This window comes from Heterocephalus glaber, unplaced genomic scaffold (genome assembly GCF_053883595.1).
Source record: "Heterocephalus glaber isolate CG9 unplaced genomic scaffold, H.glaber_assembly_v1.0 deba00001662, whole genome shotgun sequence".
Classification (NCBI taxonomy): domain Eukaryota; kingdom Metazoa; phylum Chordata; class Mammalia; order Rodentia; family Bathyergidae; genus Heterocephalus; species Heterocephalus glaber.
Genome location: NW_028258403.1, coordinates 12,931,476 through 12,939,796, shown reverse-complemented (window position 1 = coordinate 12,939,796; position 8,321 = coordinate 12,931,476). Strand labels below are relative to the sequence as shown.

Genomic DNA, 8,321 nt, shown 5'->3' with positions numbered 1-8,321 from the left:
CTGCCACTTAGTAGTTGTAATACTAAAGAAGTTATTCTCTTTCACTCAATTTTCCTATCTAGAAAATGGGGATAATAATTGACTTCAATAAATTAATGAGATTAAATTACTGCATATAAAGTAATTAGTATCTGATTATATAAGTTATGATTATAAATAAGATCCAAACTACCTCTACCAGGCTGAAATGAGAGAATCTCACAAAATGAAAACTATAAAGATATTTAGTATAGGGTCAGGGATTTAGCTCAGTGGTGCCGCCACCTGCCTCGCAAGCACAAGGTCCCAATTTCAATTCCTAGTTGAAAAAAATATATATATTTAGTATAACTCATATTACCTGAAAGGAAAGCAACCTAAAAACAATAGGAGAGCCATTATATACACAGAACGGAATATTATAGTCATAAAAATTACTTTACAGGCAACAAAAGCAAAAATTAAAAAAGCAGGATTTCATCAACCTAAAATCCTTCTTGCGCAGCAGAGAAAACAATCACCAAAATGAAAAGGCAACCTACAGATTGGGAAAAAGTACCTATGAACCATGTATCCACTAAGTGGTTAATATCCAAAATATATAAGGAACTCATACAAGTTAATAGCAAAAAAAGAGAAACCTCATTTAAAAATTGATAGAGGACCTATCCTCCAAAGAAGACATAAAAATGGTCAGTAGGTATACAAAAAGGTTCTCAGTATCACTAATTATCAGGAAAATATGAATCAAAATCATGATGAGCTACAATGGACCACAATGGACAGATGTTCACAATGGACATCTGCATGCTGGAGAGCCAAAGGATCTAGTAGCTTCTCAGCCTAAGAAGCTAGAAGCTGCAGAACAAGATAAGTCAAGGACACAGCACCCATCTGAAACTGAAGGCCTAGAAGCTCCCTGGAGAGTCACTGGTTTACGACTGCATTGGGAGGCTGAAGAAATTGGTATCTGGTGTCTACATGTGACTGTAGCAAAAGACGCATCAGCCCAAGCATAATGGAGCTCTTCAAAATGCACTCCAACTTCCTCCTTTCTTCCCTTTTTTTCCATCTAGGCCACAAGACAATTATACATAGTACCACCCACAATCAGGTTGGGTGTCCCCCCTACTCAGTTTGCTGGCCTACATGCCAATCATCTCTGGAAATATCCCACAGACACATGCAGAGGTGTTCAAAACATGCAAAGAAAAATAAATTAAAAATCATGTTGCATAAGAATAACAAATTGAAGGAAATGAATCAGAATAAGGGAACAGAACATGATAGAAGTAGAAGTACTGTTTGGGAAAGGTGGTATCTGACAAAGTAGTTATTGATCAGACTCAAATGAGGGACCAAGCTATGTAGTGTGGGGAATAAAGTGGAGTACAAAGATAAACCACATATTTAGATGCACTGCAAGTCTTCAAGTCAGATTTCATGATAGCCTTTAAAGGAGTAGTATTTGTCATTTGACAAATATTTATTACATGCCTTCTATGCATATTTATTGCTCTAGGTGCCTGACACAGAGCAGTGAACTAAGTGGACAAAGATCCGTGCCCTATAGTCTGGGGTGGGGGGTACGAAATAAACAGTAAACATAATAACTTGAGTAAATGATGTGTAGTATTTGGGAGGCAATAAGCATTTGATCACAGCTACAGCTAAAATCAGGCCAGCAAAGGCCAGGGATTTAGCTCAGTGGTTCTGACGCCTGCCTCGAAAGCGCAAGGACCCAAGTTCGATCCCAGGTACCAAGAAAAATAAAATAAAATAAAATAAAATAAAATAAAATTAGGCCAGCAAGAGAGACCTCATGGTGAAGGTGATATTTAAGCAAAGACCTGCAAGAGGTGCAAGGGAGGAAGCCATATCTGGAGGCAGAACATGTTAAGCAGGGAAATAGCCAACACAAAGGCCTAGGAAAAGAGCCTTCCTGGGTGGTTTGCTGCAAAGAGGGTAGTGTGATTAGGGTGGGAAAGGGAGGATCTGATGAGTAGGAAGTGAGGTACAAACAGTGAGGAAGAGGTCACAAGTCTTCCAGGTCATTGCAGAGTTGTTGGCTTTCCACTGAGTGAGATGGAGGAAAATGCCAAGATTTTAAGCAGGGAAGTGACATGATCTGACTATATTGAATAGATTAAAATACTCTGTACTTAATATTATTTTAACTTGAAAATGTGCTGTATCACTGAGATCATTGCTCAATGAGAAATGCCGCTTAGCCCTAAGTGCCTGACATGCTGAGAACCTCCCTGGTCTTGTGACCAGAGTGGAAGGAGATGGAGTTGGGGGAGCTGAGTAAAAATAGTTGTTTCATTTGTTTAAAGAGCTTCTGGAAGGAATAACTAATAAGAATAGCTGTAAAGGTCATTGCAAAGATTAAGTGCTATCAAATGCTAACTACTACTTAAAAATAAAAAGCCTGTCATTGTTCTTGGGACCAGAAGTCAGGACCTCTGGCAGCCCATAGCCTCAGCCGGCCTGTCAATGCTACAGCGCCTTTAAAGGACTCTTCTGTCAACCTGTGTTATTTGATGGCTGCATCTTCCACGCACACCTCTGGTGGAAGGAACTGTTTACTCTGTGTACTCTGCAGCAAAATACAATCCTGAGAGCAGAGTTTGATGACCATTTTTTATTGTTGTTTTGGTTTTTTTAAAAAAATCATTTATTCTTACGTTGTACTTACAAGACTGCCCAAAAAGCATTGAGTGTTTGCAAGAATGACACGGGGACACAGGTAAAAAGATCTTGCAGTGAGTTGTTTACACCAAACCACCAAGTCATGGAAATTTTGCTTGAGATTTATTTGTGGGAATAATAGTGAGATACTGGCTTGCCAGTGCCAGCTCTGAAACTAACACAATGAATAGCTATTGTTCTGACACAGTATCCGGCAGCTTGCATCCACATACACTGAAGATGACCTTCCTCTTCAGAACTAACTTCCAGTTTTTATACACACTTACATTTATATATGAATTGTTATTGGTGTACCCAATGTTCTGGGTGCCTAGGGAGGGGTTGAATTATATAAAGATATTTAAGTTTCTCTCCAAGGAGAATTCCACTTCTATGTTTTGCCAAGCCAGGCCATTCCTGACATAAGATATGTTCAAAGAGACACAAATAATGAAAGGAGGAGGTAAGTTAGTTATTAAACATGTATTGAGTACCAAATTCTGTTATGATATCATTTTATCTCACCCTCATAACCTACTAAAATACATACTGTACAAAACATTATTTTGCAGATGAAGGACTAAGATTTAGAGTTAAGTCAGTAATTAAACTAACTTAGTAAATATCAGAGCTTGGAACCTAATTCTGTGGATTCTAAATCCATCCTTTCCCTCCATACAGACCTGCCCTGAAAAAGACTGTCATCTAGTGGGTAAGGCAAGACTTACACAGAGAAATCAATTGGAGAAAAACACAAATGCTTAACTCACATGGTCAAGACTCACTCGTGAATTCATTCTACAAAAAAATGCAAATTCTTGCCAAGAGCAAGGCTCCAAGGAAAGTACTTGCTAGGATGTTGATGAAGTAGAAATAACTAAGAAAAGTAAGGTTTTTCTGTCAATCACATAGATAGATGCCTACGATAACCCAAGATGACTAAGATAGGCCAAAGGGGATAGGCCCAGGATGGCAATGCCTGCCTCTTGATGTGTCTGGGCCAAAATCATGTTTTTCCCTAAGTTCTATAGTTTGCAGGATAATAGACTTGGGCTGGGAGATGTCAGAAAGCCCTAACCAGTAAGTCCTAAGACATGAAAGAAAACGAGAAGTAGAAGTCACAAAGATAGCTGTAGCCCTCATAGATAACTATGAAAATAAGTCTAGAAGGGGATTCACTACCTGCTAATGTCTTAAGAAATCTTTAGCTTCTCGGATGCTTGCCCCATTTCCTGTCATCCACAGATATCACACTGGGAAGGGTAACTGTACTACAATCTCTCAGCTCTAAACTTCTATACTCTGGCCTGACAGCTTCCTAGCAGGCTTTGTCATGAAGTGTTAGACAAAGAAGTCAAGGCTGGAGAAAGAAGAAGAGATTTGCTTGTTCTTGTCTGTTTTCTGATTGCTTCTATTTGTCAGAACCCCCCTAGTCTGACTTCTTCCCTGGAAGCGGCAGTTTACTCCAGTAACAGTAGTTGATTCTAGACATGCTTTGTCTAATATAGAACCAGTCTCTGGTAAAAGAAGATAACATTGATGCAGTAGGCAAAAAACTACAAGAGTACCACTCTCAGTATCAGGAAAAGAGCAAAGAATATGATAGGATATATGAAGAATAAACCAGAACATCTCAGGAAATACAGATGAATAGAACTGCAATTGAAGCTTTTAATGAAACAATTAAAATATTTGAGGAACAATGTCACACACAAGAACAACACAGCAAAGAATATATTGAGTGATTTTGCAGAGAGGGGAATGAAAAGGAGATTGAACGAATTATGATGAATTATGATAAATTGAAATCACATCTGGGTGAGACTCATGACAGCAAAATGCATCTAGAGCATGATTTGAAGAAACAAGCTTTGGACAACTGAGAAATAGATTAAAAAAAATGAATAGTATCAAACCTGACCTGATCCAGCTGCACAAGATCCGAGATCAGCATCTTGTATGGCTCAATCACAAAGGAGTGAGACAGAAGCGCCTGAATGCATGCCTTGGAATCAAGAATGAGAATGCTGATGAGATCTATTTTATCAGTGAAGAAGATGAAAACCTGCCACATTATGATGAGAAAACTTGGTTTGTTGAGGATATCAATCGAGTACAAGCAGAGGACTTGCTTTATGGGAAACCTGACGGTGCACTCTTAAGTCCTGAGAGTAGCAAGAAAGGATGCTATGCCTGCTCTGTGGTGTAAGTTCTTTGGGTAAAATGTTTTAGGAAAAATGATATCTAAAATTATCTTGGGGATTCAAATTTATATGTTAAACAAATTAGACCCTGCAATTGTTGATGTTAGATTTCAGATATCTGTGAGACCTTAAACTGAAAGAAAAAAAATCTGCTTAATTCTTTAGTAGTTTCCTGTATGGCTAACTTGGTCTCCATTGTCAGACTAGGGATGGCTTGATTAAATAGAACTGTTTTTGGGCCTGGGATTTAGCTCAGTGGTGCTGCAGCCTGCCTGGCAAGCACAAGGTCCTGAGTTCAATCCCCAGTACTGAAAATAAAAGAAAGAAAGAAAGAAAAAAAGAACTGTTTTTACTTTAGAAGAGAAACTGTATTTAAATTTTAAAATGGAATACTAATCTGTTGAGGTAGTGATAGAAAATATGGGTGTTTTTTCCCTAAGATAATTTTATGACTTTTTGATTTTTAAAGCTTGTTTTCCTCTTAATAGAAAGTAGCTGGTTGTGGCAGCACAGGTGGGTAATCTCAGCACTTGGGAGGCTGGGACAGGAGGATCATGAGTTCGAGGCCAGACTGGGATACATAGTGAGACTCTGTTCTTTTCTTTTCTTTTTTACGAGAGTGAAATTCTGCAATAACCATTAACCATATCTTAGTCAGATTTTCCTTGAGTGTGGGGTATATTCCTTGAGCAGGCAAAGATACTATTGACAGAGTCCATACTTGGAAAGGAAATATGATGATTATGAGGGCAAGCTTTGGTGCCAGATATAGTATGTTCAAATCTTGGCTCTACTGCTTCTTTGCCTACCAAGTTTCTTAATCTATAAAAAATAAAAATAAAAAAAATAAAATAACCAGTCTCAGTGTGCAACCATCACCCCCAAAATCTTTAAAGTTTCAATAATTCTGATCTCTTTCCCACATCCCTCTGTCTTTGGAGCTGATAAGTCATTTCTTCAGTTACTACCACCAGGATACCTTAATACATTCTGTATCTTTTCAGTTCTTTACTATCTTGTTAAAAATGTCATATATTAAATTCTCTCCATTCCCTAACTCATACAAAATTAATTTCATTGTTAATTTAAGTTAAAACAAATTAGAAAACTATTTAATATGTGTAAGTTACAAGAAAAGTGTTTGGAATAGAAATATTTAGCTTAGCCCTCATGCTCACAGGAAGCTAATAGCTTAAAAATGTCAAACTGATCATGTCTTGCCTGGTGTAAGTGTAAAACTGCATACTAGATAAAGTCCAAGGTCCTCACACAAGACTCTTCATGACAGTCTCTGCTTGCCTTCCAGACTTGTGCTCCCAACCATACCTTCTCCCAGCCCACCATGAGGATTTTCACATCCTGAGCTTTTGCCAACATAGTTTCCTGTGCTTAGAGTTTATCTGCCAGCTCAGATGTCACCTCCTCTAAGAAGCCTCCCATTTCCACTCTCCTGCTAACAGGTAAGCTCTCCTGCTCTAACACTTGTGCTCCTAAGTGTAAATGTGCTCTCCTATCAGGCCACAAGCTTCTCAAGACCAGTTTTGACATTATATTCTATCATTGCTTTAGCATTTGGCACAGTGCTGGGCACTCATAGGCCTTTAATAAATGATTACTTAGAATTATCTATAGTCTTTCCATTCTCCAAGTTTCTTGCTACATATTTGAGACATATAGCTGAAAGAAAAAACATCAATGTTTGAAGAATTTTAAAACTCTTGTTCCTCTTCTGTTTATATGGAACACTTCTCCAAATACAAAGCTGTTTGTATGTCTTTGCATTAGATTATATCCTTAGAAAGTCAGGACATTATAATTTCCTTAGTGCAGTGCCAAGAAGGGCTGACATCACCATGAATGCAAAAGCTGCAGATGACAAAGAAGTAAATCGGTCCTGTCAGAACTTGGCTGACACAGCAGAGGATATTGCAGTTCATATTCTCTCCCTCCGCCCCTCCTTTTTTCAATTTTTAAGGGATAGGAGCCTCACTATGTTGCTCAGGCTGGCCCCACACTCCAAGGCTCAAACAATCCTTCTGTCTCAGCCTCCTGATTAGCTGGGACTACAGGCGTGCATCACTACACCTGACTAGGAGCAGTGTTCTCAAAAGTCCTCTGCAGTTAAATGAGTTTCCCATCTTGCTGAGAAATTAAGAAATAAAGTGACTTATCTAATTGGAATTGAGAACTCAGCTTTCCCCTGTCAACAGCTGTGGGAACCAGGCTGTTAGTCCTGGAGTAACTGGTCCAAGCCCCCTAGTATGGCCAGAGGTCCCTCTTTGATTAAAGAATGGCAATATTCCCAAATTGGCTGAGTCATCAGGCAATAGGACTTTCAGTGCCCTGCATCTGCCACACATGTGCACTACCATTTTACTGCGATGCTCTCTCAAAGACTGAGGCTGCCAAGGTAGTATGAGAAGCAACAGAGGACTGTGGACCTGAGGCAAACAGCAGGCAGCATTATCAGACTCTGAGCAAGGCCACTGAGGGGTCAGCACTTTGGAAGTGGGGCTGAAAAATAACAAAGGCTTTTTTTGCATAAAAAGAGAGGCAGTTTCTCTTTGGAAACTAGATCTATCTAGTTTGGAAATGAGAGATCTATCTCTTGATCTTCTAATATATAGATGGTATGCATCTATTTTTGCATGGGGAAAAAGCATTAGCCAGTCTAGCCAGTGTGACCTCTCTAAATCAGAATGTTTTTCATCCAAAGACATGTATTTTCACATTTTAACCACCTCTAGGGATGCAATCAAATCTTATTGAGCATAAATGATTGCCTCACCCTACCTCAGGAGTAATTACATCTATCAGAGTTTCTCTAACTTTGTTTTCAGAAGTCTCTGCTGAACAATTGCACACCTATTTGTTTTTATCATTCTAATATTGAAACTGTGTAAATCTGATTGACTATGAAAAATTAACTTGAGAGATGTGGCTTTGATTTGGTATTAGACATAACATGCAGAATGAAATTTACGTTTCCTAATCCAGTGTAAAGTACTTAAAGAAACAAGCTAAATCTTTAATATTTCCTCCTTGCAAAATGTACAACACTTTGTGTGGGATGTGAGCTATTTTGAAAAATTCCACAGGAGAAAGATGATTGGACTGTGGGGCTGGGCGTCTTTCCTTTGCCCTTCCACCTCTCCACTCTGAGCATGGCCCCAGAAGGCACAAGCGATAGACTTTTGGGCTTTTGTGCTGCCCAGCTTCACATTGGGTTCTGCCCATGGGAAGCTTGCAGGAGCTGGGCCTCTGTGAGTTATCCATAGCTAATTGGAATGGAGTCCCTGTCTTCAGAGTTGCTTCTGGTTGACTGTCCTTGATTTAAGGTCACTTCTCACAAGACAGCCTCCTCTCTGTTAGAGCCAGCCCTCCTCCATCCACTAGGGCTCAGGGCTCAGGCAGTTTTGCTGCTCCTGGGCCTATAGTACTGCACAG

The 8,321-nt window shown here is 39.2% G+C and overlaps 1 pseudogene across 1 annotated transcript; it reads left to right on the top strand.

Moving 5' to 3' along the window:
- The first annotated feature begins 737 nt into the window (after positions 1-737).
- LOC101697070 (phosphatidylinositol 3-kinase regulatory subunit gamma-like) lies at positions 738-6,340 on the top strand (annotated as a pseudogene). Its single transcript, XR_015445753.1, has 3 exons — positions 738-962; positions 4,179-4,875; positions 6,181-6,340. The product of XR_015445753.1 is annotated as a phosphatidylinositol 3-kinase regulatory subunit gamma-like (transcript).
- The last annotated feature ends 1,981 nt before the right edge of the window (positions 6,341-8,321 follow it).